General features: G+C 46.8%; 2 protein-coding genes across 3 annotated transcripts in view; one reads left to right on the top strand and one right to left on the bottom strand.

Annotated features, from left to right (window-relative positions):
• Nucleotides 1-12,788, bottom strand: part of SLC31A2 (solute carrier family 31 member 2) — a 537,879-nt gene that overhangs the window by 474,055 nt on the left and 51,036 nt on the right. The gene's annotated exons all lie outside the window — the stretch shown is intronic.
• The window catches only part of NIBAN2 (niban apoptosis regulator 2), a 98,775-nt gene that overhangs the window by 49,249 nt on the left and 36,738 nt on the right, over nt 1-12,788 (top strand). The gene's annotated exons all lie outside the window — the stretch shown is intronic.

The following is a 12,788-nucleotide window of genomic DNA, read 5'->3' as shown; positions in this document are numbered from 1 at the left end:
TGACCATTTTGAGGAATCTAATCCTTAGTTATAAAATGCCTGCAAGCTTCCCTTTGGGTCATCTAGTTGGCCACTGTGAGATCAGGATGCTGAACCAGATCGGCCTTTGCCCTGATCCAGCACAAGTAATATCTCTGCCTAGCTCTGGGGAAGGAGCGAAGATGAGATCTTTCGGTGGCCTAGGAGACTGAAGGTGCTGCCATCACTTTGCTGTGATGCTTATAGGTGTTGGCAGGGATTTTTAACTGGGTGGGGCACAAAGTAAAATACTGAAAACACACGCACGAGGGAGAGAGAGAGTGCGAAGTAGTGCCTGTACATTTTGTCACATATCTCAGGGTTGTTGTTGTTTTTTTTAAAAAAATGAAATCTGGAAATCTGGGGATTATGGATCGTTCACGGTGGGAAAGCTACCTCCCTTTACCCCCATTCAATGGATGGCCATGATGCAGTGCATGTAAAGCCCATGACGTAGTGCAGGTGTGTGTACATATGGAAAACCACATGCACAAAAACACTCCTTTTAAACCAAGAGAAAAACAGCACAAACTGGGCTGAATGGAATGTGAAGTAGCCTATAACTTTTTTTTTATATTAGTCCACAATTTTATGTTACTTTTCGCCTGTGTCAGTTTCCCCCCATTCAGACACTTTTGACGACAGCTAGAAATTTCTCTTCCCATTCCCCTTCTCCCCACAATTAGCTGCTTCTTGGACTTGTTGATGTTATTACAACTGGCTTTTGATGGCTGCCTCTTCTCTTCTCTTCTCTTCTCTCTCTCTCTCTCTCTCTCTCTCTCATTCCGAACCCCCTTCCTGGCAGGCAGCCAAAGTGGTTAATGAGCCATTGTACGCTAAAGTGTCCTCAGTTTAATTTTACACAGAGACCTCTGCAAATAGCACTCAGGAGAGGAAGAGGGGGGTGGAAAAATGGAACAAACCTGAGCCATCATGTACTTGGCGCACTTTGTGAGAATCAAGGGAAGATGCTGGTGATAGACAGACAAGCCTGTGGGAGTGTTGTGTTGGGAGTGGGGGGGGGAGGTGTGGATGGTGTTACCTGACGTGACTTCTGTTAGCCTCCTGGGAAATACGTGTAGATCAGGCTTCCTCAACCTCAGCCCATCAGATGTTTTTGGCCTACAACTCCCATGATCCTTAGCTAGCAGGACCAGTGGTCAGGGATTATGGGAATTGTAGTCTCAAAGCAACTGGAGAGCCGAGGTTGAGGAAGCCTGGTGTAGATGCAGGGGGGTTTTTTGCTGGTGAAAGGGGCTCGTTCTGGGCAGTGGTGTGCAGCTCAGTTGTTATGGCATCTGCTTTGCATTTAGAGGGCCCCCAGGTCCAGTTCCCAGCACTTCCTGATAGGGCTAGAAGAGACACCAAAGTCTCAAATCCTAGAGAGCTGCTCTCAGTCTGTGTAGGCAATACTGAGCTATATGGGACAGTAGATGGCAACTTTCTATGTTTGTGGGGAAGGGCTGAAGCTCAGTGGTGTAGGGCAGCTGCTTTGCATGCAGAAGGTGCCAGGCTGGGAGAGAACCCTATCAGGAACCCTGGAAAGCCAGCCAGTGTAGGGAATGCTGAGCTAGATGGGCCTTTGATGTGGCCCTGCATAAGGCAGCTTTTTATGTTCCTATATTGTCCCTGCTCCCAATGCTCTACAGTAGTGATTCCCAAAGTGGGGGATACCACCCCTTGGGGGCACTAAGGGTGGCAGAGAGCAGTGCTGGAGGTGTAAATGACTGTCAGGCCCGGGAAAGGTGGTATCACTGGACCTAGTTAATTTTGTTGAATTAATTAAACTAAACAGTTTTAATGGGATTTTGAATAAATGTGGAATTCATTGTTCCAATTTTGGATATTATCGTGTTGCTATCTTCTTTAGTGGGCTGTTCTGAAAAATGCTTTTTCTAGTGTAGAGTAGGGGGCACTGAGGATGAGTTTGCATGGCGATTTCCTGCCTCCCCCCAGTAGGAATAAAGATGCATGAGACAGTTATTTTAGGTTAATGGGCTAAAATTGGCCACAACTTTATTGGTTACAGGTGATGAGCAGTATTGGCTTAGGCATTGGTCCTAACCGACTATCAGGCTTCAGCCTGTTTGCTTGAAGTCCAGGAAGGGTTAACCACCAGTAGGGGGAGTCCTGCTGATGCACATCAACTTGGAGCTCCCCCGGGGTCACCACTCAGGGGTGTGCCTTAGGCCCTCACCTCCATTGGCTTCGGACAGTGCCACGCCCCCCGGAATCCTTTATCGGACTACCCTTCAATATATGGCGGAGGTGATGGCACTTCCTCCCCCCCCCCGTTAATCTGCATAACAATACCCCTACCAATGCCTAACCGCCAGTACCAAGGAAGTTGTGATGATTCGCTACGAGGTAGGTGAAAAACCAAATGGCTGGTGCCGATTTGTCAAGTGGAAAAAATTCCCACCAGGCCCCTTAACGGCGACCAACCGAGGTCCATAGCAAGGTCAGAAGGGAAACCTTGAAGGGAGGGTGGGTGGGAAACCGAGCAGCTGAGCGGCCAAAGAGAGAGAGTCTTGGCCACGCCTGCCTTAAATGGGGCAGGCCACACCTCCTAGGCCAGCCGATTGACTGGCCAGGGGATGATGCGGCTGAGGATTCACCTAATTGCACAGGGGCTGAGACCCAGCCCCCGTGCGTGTGTTGGGGGGGTGAAGCCTGCAACACCGCCTCCTCCTGAGGTTGGAAGTGGCTTTATGAAAAAGTTTGGGAAGCACATTAATGCCCACAAGGGGAGCAATATTCCTCCTCTGCCTGGCCAGCCATAATACCCAGATTCCCAGCTTTTATTTTTGTAAAAAGAGGCCAGTTTCTAGCATTGTAGAAACTGAGATAGGCACTATGATTATTTTTGGGGTGAGAAACTAACCAGGTCTGCACTTTCAGTGTTTTCCTTTCCCTCCCACCACCCCAAAAATTATTCCTATAGATGCCTGTGCACAGGGAGAAGCTAGCGTGATTTGCAGGAGAAGGATTGGGAATAGATCCCAGATTTCTTTCCCTTCCCCCTCTTTTTGCAAGAGGTAGGAGATCATACACTTCAAATAAGCATTGACAGTGTTGGGGTTTTTCTTAAGGGGAGGGCAGGGCAGGAAAGATTTCTTCCAAAATTTGGGCAGGTCTGTAAGAGAACATATAGACTGAGGGGTTCTGTTTCAGACTTTGGGGGCTGGGAAGGAAAGACTTCCAGAAGCGGGCACAGGGAGGGGTGGCTGGAAAGGGTCTCACAATAAGGTTCAAAGGAGTCTTGTTGCATTTACTCTTCAGCCAAAAAGGGGTCCCAGAGAAGCTCGGATAGATTGATACAGTGGCGTAGCGTGGGGGTGCAGGGGGGGCCGGCCGCACCGGGCGCAACATCTGGGGGTTAGGGTTAGGGGGCGCAAATCCATGGGTTAGGGGGCGCAAATTACTTGCCTTGCCCCGGGTGCTGACAACCCACGCTACGCCACTGGATTGATAATAAGAAATCCCTACCTTTTGTGCCTACTTTCTGAAAGACATGGCATAGAAGGGAGAAAGGGGATACAGGGGGGGGGGAGAAACCCAGGGACTTTTTTTTAGATAGCAGAGTTATTCCAGTGATCAGGGAAACAGTTTAAGGTGAGGAGGAACCAAAAGTTGCTGGTCTTTCAGCTGAGCTGATGGGGTGAGCGTGCTTCCCTTCTCTCCTTCTGCTGCAGCCTGATGGAATGGCTGCTTTCTGGTGACAGATGAGGAGGGGAGGAGCCTTCTAGAGCACAGCCAGGTCATTCTGGTTTCCTTTGGTTTGCACTGGATCCCGGTTCACTCCAGTTCAAGGTGCTGCTCATTACCTAAAGCCATGAACATTTTGAGACCGGGATACTTTAAATGACTGTCTCCTTTTGTATGAACCTGCCTGGTGACTGCGTATATTCTCAGAAGTGCTGCTCCACATCCTAACACCTGGAGAGGTACCTTTGCTTGGGACATGGAGCAGAGCCTTCTATGTTGTGGCACTCCATTCGTGGAAGCCTGCTCCCAGAGGAGATTCAACTGGCCCCATGCTCAGTGTGTATGTGTGTGTATGTTTTAGGCAGGGCAGTTTAAATACCTTTTTATTCCAGCCAGTTGTGGATTGTTCTGGGTTTTTTTCCCTTGGCTCGGTTTAATTACTTTCTGATTTTATGGTTCGTGTCTTTAATTTTCATTTTGAATGTTGAGAACTGCCTTGGGGGGGCCTTTTGAGGCTTGCGTGGTAGCCTGTAAAAGACTTTTGTAAAGAAAGAATGATGCATACACCCATCTAATTGTTCCTTACAACAATAGTTAACTCAATTACTATGCAGCACTGACAAGCTGGCTAGGGATAGTAACTTGACTCAAATATCATAGGGAGATGTACTTTACAGTGGTACCTCAGGTTAATAACTTAATTCATTCTGGAGGTCCATTCTTAACCTGAAACTGTTCTTAACCTGAGGTACCACTTTATAATAATAATTTATTATTTATACCCTGCCCATTTAGCTGGGTTTCCCTAGCCACTCTGGGCAGCTTCCAACTGAATATTAAAAACAATACAGCATCAGACATTAAAAACTTCCCTAAACAGGGCCGCCTTCAGTTGTCTTTTAAAAGTAAAATAGTTGTTTATTGCCTTGACATCTGCAGGGAGGGTGTTCCACAGGGCAGGCGCCACTACCAAGAAGGCCCTCTGCCTGGTTCTCTGTAACTTCACCTCAGCGCTGAACTTCAGCGCTGGATGATGGGGGCGGAGACGCTCCTTCAGATATACAGGACCGAGGCCGTTTAGGGCTTTAAAGGTCAGCACCAACGCTTTGCATTGTGCTCGGAAACTTACTGGGAGCCAATAAAGATCTTTCAGGACCGGTGTTATATGGTTTCAGCAGCCACTCCCAGTCACCAGTCTAGCTGCCGCATTCTGGATTAATTGCAGCTTCCGAGTCACCTTCAAAGGTAGCCCCACGTAGAGCGCATTGCAGTAGTCCAAGCGGGAGATAACTAGAGCATGCACCACTTTAGCTAATGGGGCCTCCCGCTGCTACCGCGCCACCGCCGAGAGATTTCTGTTCTCATCCTGAAGCAAACCCAAGGTACTATTTCTGGGTTAGCAGAGTCTGTAACCTGAAGTGTCTGTAACCCAAGGTACCACTTTATACTGAGTCAGGCCATTGCTCTGTCTAGCTCAATAATGACCACACTGATTGGCAGCAGCTTTCCAGGCTTTAGGACAGTACCTCTTTCAGACTTACCTGGCAGTGCTGGGTATTGAAGCTGGGACCTTCTACATGCAAAGTGGCACAGGGGTCTGTAGGGTGCTGCAAGGGGTGGTAGAAATCGGCAGCTATGGAAATTTGGCGACTGCCCTAAAAAAAGCTTAGGTCTGCTCCAGGCGCCGTTGCAGGTTGTTATGCCACTGGGTATGAGTACACTGGATACAATATACTGTATAATTTTGGACTGCCTTCTCTTCGATATTCTTCAGAGAGACCTACTTGTGGCTTCCTTGAAGTTTAAGAACCTGTAATCCAGTATCTGTTGAGGGATGATATACCCGAAACTACTGAGATTGTTTCAGGATATTTAGCCAAGATTTTTAAAGTAAAATTTAAAACTTAATGGTGGCTACTGAGTTTTTTATATGTTTTATGTCTTTAATATGACTGGATTACCAGTGCTTTATGGATAGGTGTTTTTTCCCCTCTCCCTCTCTTTTATGATTCTGTTGTCTAAATTGTGCCAATAAAGGCTGAATGAATGAAAAGGTGCTCTACCATTGAGCAAGCACCCTAAAAGCTTCAATCAAATCTTAGTCATACTGTAGGAACATAGGAAGCTGTACTTACTCAGATTGTTGGCCCTTCTAGGTCAGCATTGTCTACACTACACTGACTGGCAGCAGCTGTCCAAGGTTCCAGAATGGGTTCTCTGTAAGCTGAACACAAGAGCATTCTCCTCTCCTGTTGGAGCAACTGGTATTCAGAAGCATAGCTGCCTCTGACCATGGAGACAGTATCTCCATCATGGCTGGCACCGTCTCTGCAGGGTGGTGGGTGCCCAGGCACCCACAAAATTGTCAGTGCAGTGTCTAGTAGCCATACCAATAGCCTTGTTCTCCATGAATTTGTGCAATCCTCTCTTAAAGCTATACAGTCATACCTCGGGTTAAATATGCTTCAGGTTGAGCATTTTCAGATTACGCTTCGTGGCGACCTGGAAGTAACAGAACGCATTACTTCCGGTTTTCACTGCTTGCGCATGCGCAGATACTCAAAATGACGTCACGCGCATGCGCAGGCGCTCAAAATGATATCATGTGCGGAAGAGGCGAACCGCGGCACACGCAGAAGCGGGTTGTGTTCGCTTCAGGATGCAAACGGGGCTCCAGAACGGATCCCGTTCACATCCAGAGGTGCCACTGTACATCACTGCCTTGTATGGAAGCGAGTTTTGTATTTTAAATCTGAGCTGCGTGAAGATGTGCTTCCTTTGCATTGTCTTGACATTCACTAGGCATATTCAGTCATCCCCTTAACTTTGGAGTGTAGCTTGAAGGGATATGTTGTTGTTTTCGTTTCATAAAATTTATACAGTGCTTGATTATAAATAACAATAACAACAACAACCCTCAAAGTTTACAAAAAGACGGAGTGGGTGGAAACACAGTTCACTCAACAGTTCTGTAAATGATGGGGCAGAACCAGCCAGACCCCAGATCTGATCTAACCGTTCTTGAGTGACCACGAAGGCTTTGTGCATTGAGGGCTATGTTCAGTCTTTCTTGAGCATTCTTTCTTATTTGTTTGTGGGGCATGTCTATACATCTTCCTGTCAATCATTCATTCATCCCACACTTTTCATTACATTTCCCTGTTAACCCCAAACACGATGGACAAGTGACTGGCAAGGCAAACTTTTTTTAAAAAATGTTTTTATTAAAGATTTTATTGGGTTACAAAAGTGCATGCATTGCCTCTATTTTCAGGTTGTAGAGTCTTTTCTACAGATCAGTTTCATTCCATGTGTGATGTTAATTTTGCATATAGTTTAAGGTTGGGGGAGAAAAGAGGGGGGAGGGAGTGGTGGTAAACGTATGTTCTTTTACTTAGTGTATGTGTGAGGTTTTTGTGTCATCATCAGTTGGGTAGGTTCTCTTTCTATTCATTTATTAGCTTTCATTGGAAGTGAGAGAGGTTGGTGGGGCATGGCATGGTTGGTTGCCTTTAGCTGACTGCAGTGAGATTTGTTTGAGGCAGGGGAGGGGTTGCCATATTGATTTGTATGCTGTTGGTGTGTTCTTGTTCTCTTGTTGGGCTGTGTGTGTAATAAAGGGGAGCCATGCCAGGGATAAGTGTCCTCTTTTATTTGTCCCCATGTCAGTTTTAGTCTGTTGGTTAGCTTTTCTAGTAAGGCTGTTTCCCATACAGTTTGGTACCAGTGGTCCATGTTCACTTCTCACAGGTATCTTCAGTGTCTAGCTATGATGCTTCTGGCTGCTGAGAGTAGGTGGGTTATAAGCTCTTTATAGCGTGAATGAGCGTTATTGTGTTGGAAATTTTTCAATACAGCCAGCGATGGGGTAGCTTCTAATACCTGTTTAGTTATTTTGCATATTCTTGTAGGACTGCTGTCCAAAAGGGTTGAATTTTGGGACAATCCCACCACATGTGGAAGTATGTGCCTGCAGAGCAAGGCAGGCTTTACATGTGAAAACACATTTTAAGTTCTCATGCAGGGACAGCAGTTCTTCTCCCCACCTCCCTCCCTTTCCTTTGTTTGTATGTGACAGAGAGACCGGACTAAATCAAAGCCAGAGGCTACAAAACTAATTGTTGTACAGATTGCATTGTTGGCCAAGTAACTATTATTAGTATTAGTATTTTATTTAGACCCCGCCCATCTGGCTGGGTTTCTTTTCTTTTTAGAAAGAAAGACCCCCCGGTTGGATTTCACCAGTAGAAGCAGTTGCAGTAAAAAGACTAAATATGGATAGAACTTGGGGAAAATATAAAGGCCTTCTTCTGCGGTTTGAATCCCTGCGACGGGGTGAGCTCCCATTGCTTGGTCCCTGCTCCTGCCAACCTAGCAGTTCGAAAGCACATCAAGTGCAAGTAGAGAAATAGGTACCGCTCCGGCGGGAAGGTAAACAGCATTTCCTTGTGCTGCTCTGGTTTGCCCGAAGCGGCTTAGTCATGCTGGCCACATGACCTGGAAGCTGTACGCCGGCTCCCTCGGCCAATAAAGCGAGATGAGCGCCGCAACCCCAGAGTCAACCATGACTGGACCTAACGGTCAGGGGTCCCTTTACCTTTACCTAAGATATACAAAGAACTGTCATGGAATGCTGGGTGGGAAGTCCAAAAGAATTATTGTACAAGAATATAAAATGATATGAGTGTATAACTGAAAACCTATAAATAAAATTAAAAATTAAACAAAAACAAAAACTTCCCTGACTTTTTCTAAAAGTTGCGCAATTCTTTATCTCCCCGACATCTGATGGGAGGGCATTCCACAGGGAGGGTGCCACTGCCAAGAAGGCCCTATGCCCATTTCCACCTCTTGTCTCTTCTGCTGTCCAAACAAGGCAGTGATGTTTCTTTCCAGCTGATCCTCCATCCTTTTCAAGGCATATAAACACCCTTAAGTGCTTAATTGCAACTTTCTCTGTCTGCCTAGAGGCAAGACAAGCTCAGATGCAAAACAGGATACTTGCTGTGCTGTCTGCCTTGAGCCTTTGATCCTGAGGGAACCTGGAGGGCTTCCAGTCTTGTGACCTGTCCCAGCTGTTGGGTGAGGGTGGAGAACTGGCAGGAGGAAGGTCTCCAACATCTTCATTAAGGTTAGGGGTCACATGTTAGTGAAGCTGCCTCCAGCTGCTTTTCAGACCAGACCAGGTGGTGGAATGCTATTGGCCAAGGCATGTGGTTAAGGTGCTGGACCCGGAAACCATTTTCTAAAAGGCTTCTTCAGAATTTGGAGTGAGTGGAAGGAAACCTGACGGTACCCTTATTGGACTAGGAAATGCCAAAGCTCAGATCCATGCCATACTTTTAAGGCACATGGCTCCCCGCCAAGAATCCTGGGAATTATAGTTTGGGAAGGGTGCTGGGAATCGCTACTGTGTGGCTTAAATGTATGGTGTGGGCATTACCAGAGCCTTCTTGGTGGTAGCCCCGTCCTAGCTCCAGAACTCCTCCTAGCACCTTTGCTGATTACAGGCATTCTCCCCCCCCCCAATTTATGCACATTCTACTTGCGTGCAACCAAATATTTGTGTGGTGCCAGGAAATAAACAAACAGAATCAGACTCAGAAATGTGAGAGAGCTGAAGCTTCCTTGTAGCTCACGAGAAGACCCTCTCAGGAGCCCTAAGAGGATATCAGTAAGGGCGGAGGAAGCTCCAAAGAGACCAAAAGCACAGTAGGACTTGGTTTATGCTGCTCAGCCTCACCGCCTAACAGCTGTTGTGTGGGGTAGCGCAGCAGCCACTTTCCCACATGTCCTACAGCTTCCTGCTGGCCCCAGAGCTGCAACAGCAGATCGTCTGGAGTGCACAAAGAACGAGCAGGAGAGATTGCTGGAGAGCAGGGGGAAATAGACATCCAGAGGCTTCTTAGAGGGTGCTCCCCGCTTTATGCAATTTCACTTATGCATGCGGGGGCCTGGAATGTAACCCACCCATAAGTGGGGGGGAATCCCTATATATGCAGCATACATTTTAAGTTTCCCCCCCTCCCAAAAAAAATCAAAAATCCTGGGAAATGTAGTTTCTCCTCACAGTTACAGTTCCTGGCACCCTTAACAGGCTGCAGTTCCAAGGATTCTGTGTGTGTCTGTGCGCACTCATGTTAAATGTCACTTAAATGTATGGCGTGTACACAGCCTAAGGCACAAGATTAAGACTTCTTAAAATTATTATTTGCTCAAGCTTCTTTTAACTTGGATGGTTTGCGAGGGCATTTTACTTTCTCTTTTATGTTCTGTATTTTAATTTACATGCAGGTTTATTTGATTCTTTTTAAAAGAACTTGCTGCTGCTGTTTGACCTTATTTGGCTGTAATAAACAGGCTGGTTCTTTACAATGGTGTGTGCACTGCTTTGAAACAGGGGAGTAGATTGAGGAGGGCCAGAGGGGCCATAGCCCTGGGCACATGGTTTTGAGGGGGCACAGGACAGGTGCCCCTGCACTGGAAGTCTCTGGGCACCGAAGCCTGGCCTTACCTTGCCGATAGACCCCCGGACCCCTCACCAGCGTCAGCCGGCCAGGCTTCCCCTTATGTGGGTAGGCAGGCAGGCTACACAGCATGGTCCCATGAACCCTCTGTGCCCTGCGCCCGCCTGGTCTCCCAGGTCCTAGTCCAGAACTCTACCCACTACACCACACTGGCTTGTGTTTGTTGCTCATTTTGTGGGGAAATGTTTTTCTACATATGCGGCCTGTAGTTTTGCTTTCAAGTCATGCATGAGATCGCGACAGAAATGCTGGCACATTTTTCTCCAGAATGAGGGTTGGGGGTTGGAGAAGTAATTGTGGCCAAATCAAATCATAATCCCCCATCCCTCAGAGGCCAAATTTGACAGGGTGGCCATCCAAATTCATGGCCGTCATTGCATCTTCTGGGAGAGGATGTCATTGTTTTAATATGTGCTGTGCAAATAAATGCTTCCTCTCATATGTGAAAGCGGGGAAGTGTTTCTTGATCTGACTGGCTGAGGTTTCAAAATGGCAAATGAGGAGTCGGAATCCTCTGTCCTTGTGCAAAGTGGAGCATCTCTCCACTGTTTGTGGCTGGCTAGCTGCCTCCATCAAACCTGCTTTCTAGTCCTGAGCTGTAAGGGACAGCTGCTAATGACCGCCGTCCTGTCGCTAGAGCGCAACAGATCCCTCTTTAATTCTGAAGTGCATAAGCAGCCAGGGGTGTGTGCCTTTCAAAAACTGGTGTCCTTGCTGTGTCTGCTGTGGCCTCCTGTTTATTGCAGGATACCCAAGATAAATAAACATTTGGGCTTTAATAACCACCCCTGGGTGTTGCTCGCCTGTGGTTAAGGCTGACCAGGGCAAGAGAGGGAGGATGTTGGCTGTGCCCTGCTTATTACTGGGTAGTTTGTGTATGTGTCCATGTGCCTGTCATAACCTTGACTCATTCTCACCGTAGCATTGGAGCCTGGTCCATTAGGGCACATGGGGCAGTGCCTCATCAACCTCTCTCTGCCCCCATCCAATCCCTAGCTGCCTGCCTTCTCAGTTGCAGCCAATCAGGGAGCTGCTCGTTCTATGCCGTTGCCTCTGGCTCCGCCCACAGTTGCCTTCTGTTCCACCACGGTCACCAGCCAGCTGCCACTGCATTGAAGTGCTGTGGTTGCTCACGTTGTGGTATGCTTCTCCTTGCAAACGCATGCAAACGATCCTAGCCACAGTGGCCTTATAACATGCAGACTATCTGTGTTTATCGGCAGAGAGGGAAGTTTGCTTCCTTTCCTCGGGGATCAAATTCAAATAATTTAATGATGAAGTGCAGCTGGACCCTTTGCATGTTTAATCAAGAGTTGAAATCCAACTGTATTCAGTAAGGTTTATTCCTAGGAAAGTATGTGTAGGATTGCAGCCATATCTGTTCACCCTTGGCCTTGCAAAAAAAATTTTTTTTTGAAGTGTCTCTTAGTATTTATGCTCAAATTCTCTGACAGATGGCTGTGTGTGTGTGTGTGTGTGTGTGTGTGTGTGTGTAAAAGAAATAGATGAGTGGGTTTGTTCCTGTTTATGCTGCTTCGTCAACAAAGCCAGCACAGGAAGTGACTGCTCCTGACTCATGAGGAGGTTGGGATGTGAGATTCTTCAGGATTGCTAAAGACTGCCTCAATGAAAAAGAGAATTACTATTAATTTCTAATTTTAAAAGAAAGCAAAACTACAGGATCATCTGAGGAAATGAATGGAAATGGCTTTGTTAAGGCCAATGACACCTCTTCCCATATGGCAACCTGTGAAACTTACCACACCTGGATATTTTGATAGTTTCCTAGCGTAATGATTACTCAGCCTGTTTCAAGTGTTACCAACCAACAACAACAAGTTTATTAAATTTGTGAGGTCCATGCCTTTACACAAGTGTTGGGAGCACCTTTTGTGCATCTTTGCCACATCCCTCTGAGGTAGGCCTTTCCTGCTTTCCAACCAAATGTGTCCAGAATGCCATTTGCAGGATATGATGCAACAACTCTCCCCAGTGGTGCTCTCCAGTAAACTGGCATTTGGGAGGTCTACTTCTTCTGAACGTGGGGGTTCTGTTTTATCATTTAGCTTAATAGCCCCTGACAGACCTGCCCTCCTGTCATCCACTCTCTCAAAGTCATCTAAAGCAGCAGCAAAAATCTTGGGAAAGTGATTTCTATAAGGGAATTAAACATAGCATGAAGGAGTGCTTTGCCATCTCTGTCCCAATTTTGTTGGGCAGTTGTGTTTTCTAGCATTATGGGTAGGTGTTCTTCTATATGCTACCTGCCCTGATTTCAGTATTTTAAAGTTTTGCGGGGGGGGGGGGGGAGGGTTAAAGGGAAAAATCTTTCTTCTGCTGCATCTAGCATGGAAATGTGCTCTGGCAAAGGAGGAATGGATAGATCACTTCTCCACCAAGGTATTCTCTCTCCTACAAGGAGTTCCTGATACTATAGTTAGGCAGGGAAACCGAAATGCTTGTTTACAAAGCTATTGTACTACCAGCCTTACTGTATGCTTGTGAAACATGGACCACTTACAAATGCCATCTCCA

The sequence above is a fragment of the Podarcis bocagei genome (assembly GCF_964188305.1).
Source record: "Podarcis bocagei genome assembly, chromosome: Z".
NCBI lineage: Eukaryota > Metazoa > Chordata > Lepidosauria > Squamata > Lacertidae > Podarcis > Podarcis bocagei.
This window is presented reverse-complemented; position numbering and strand designations above follow the sequence as displayed.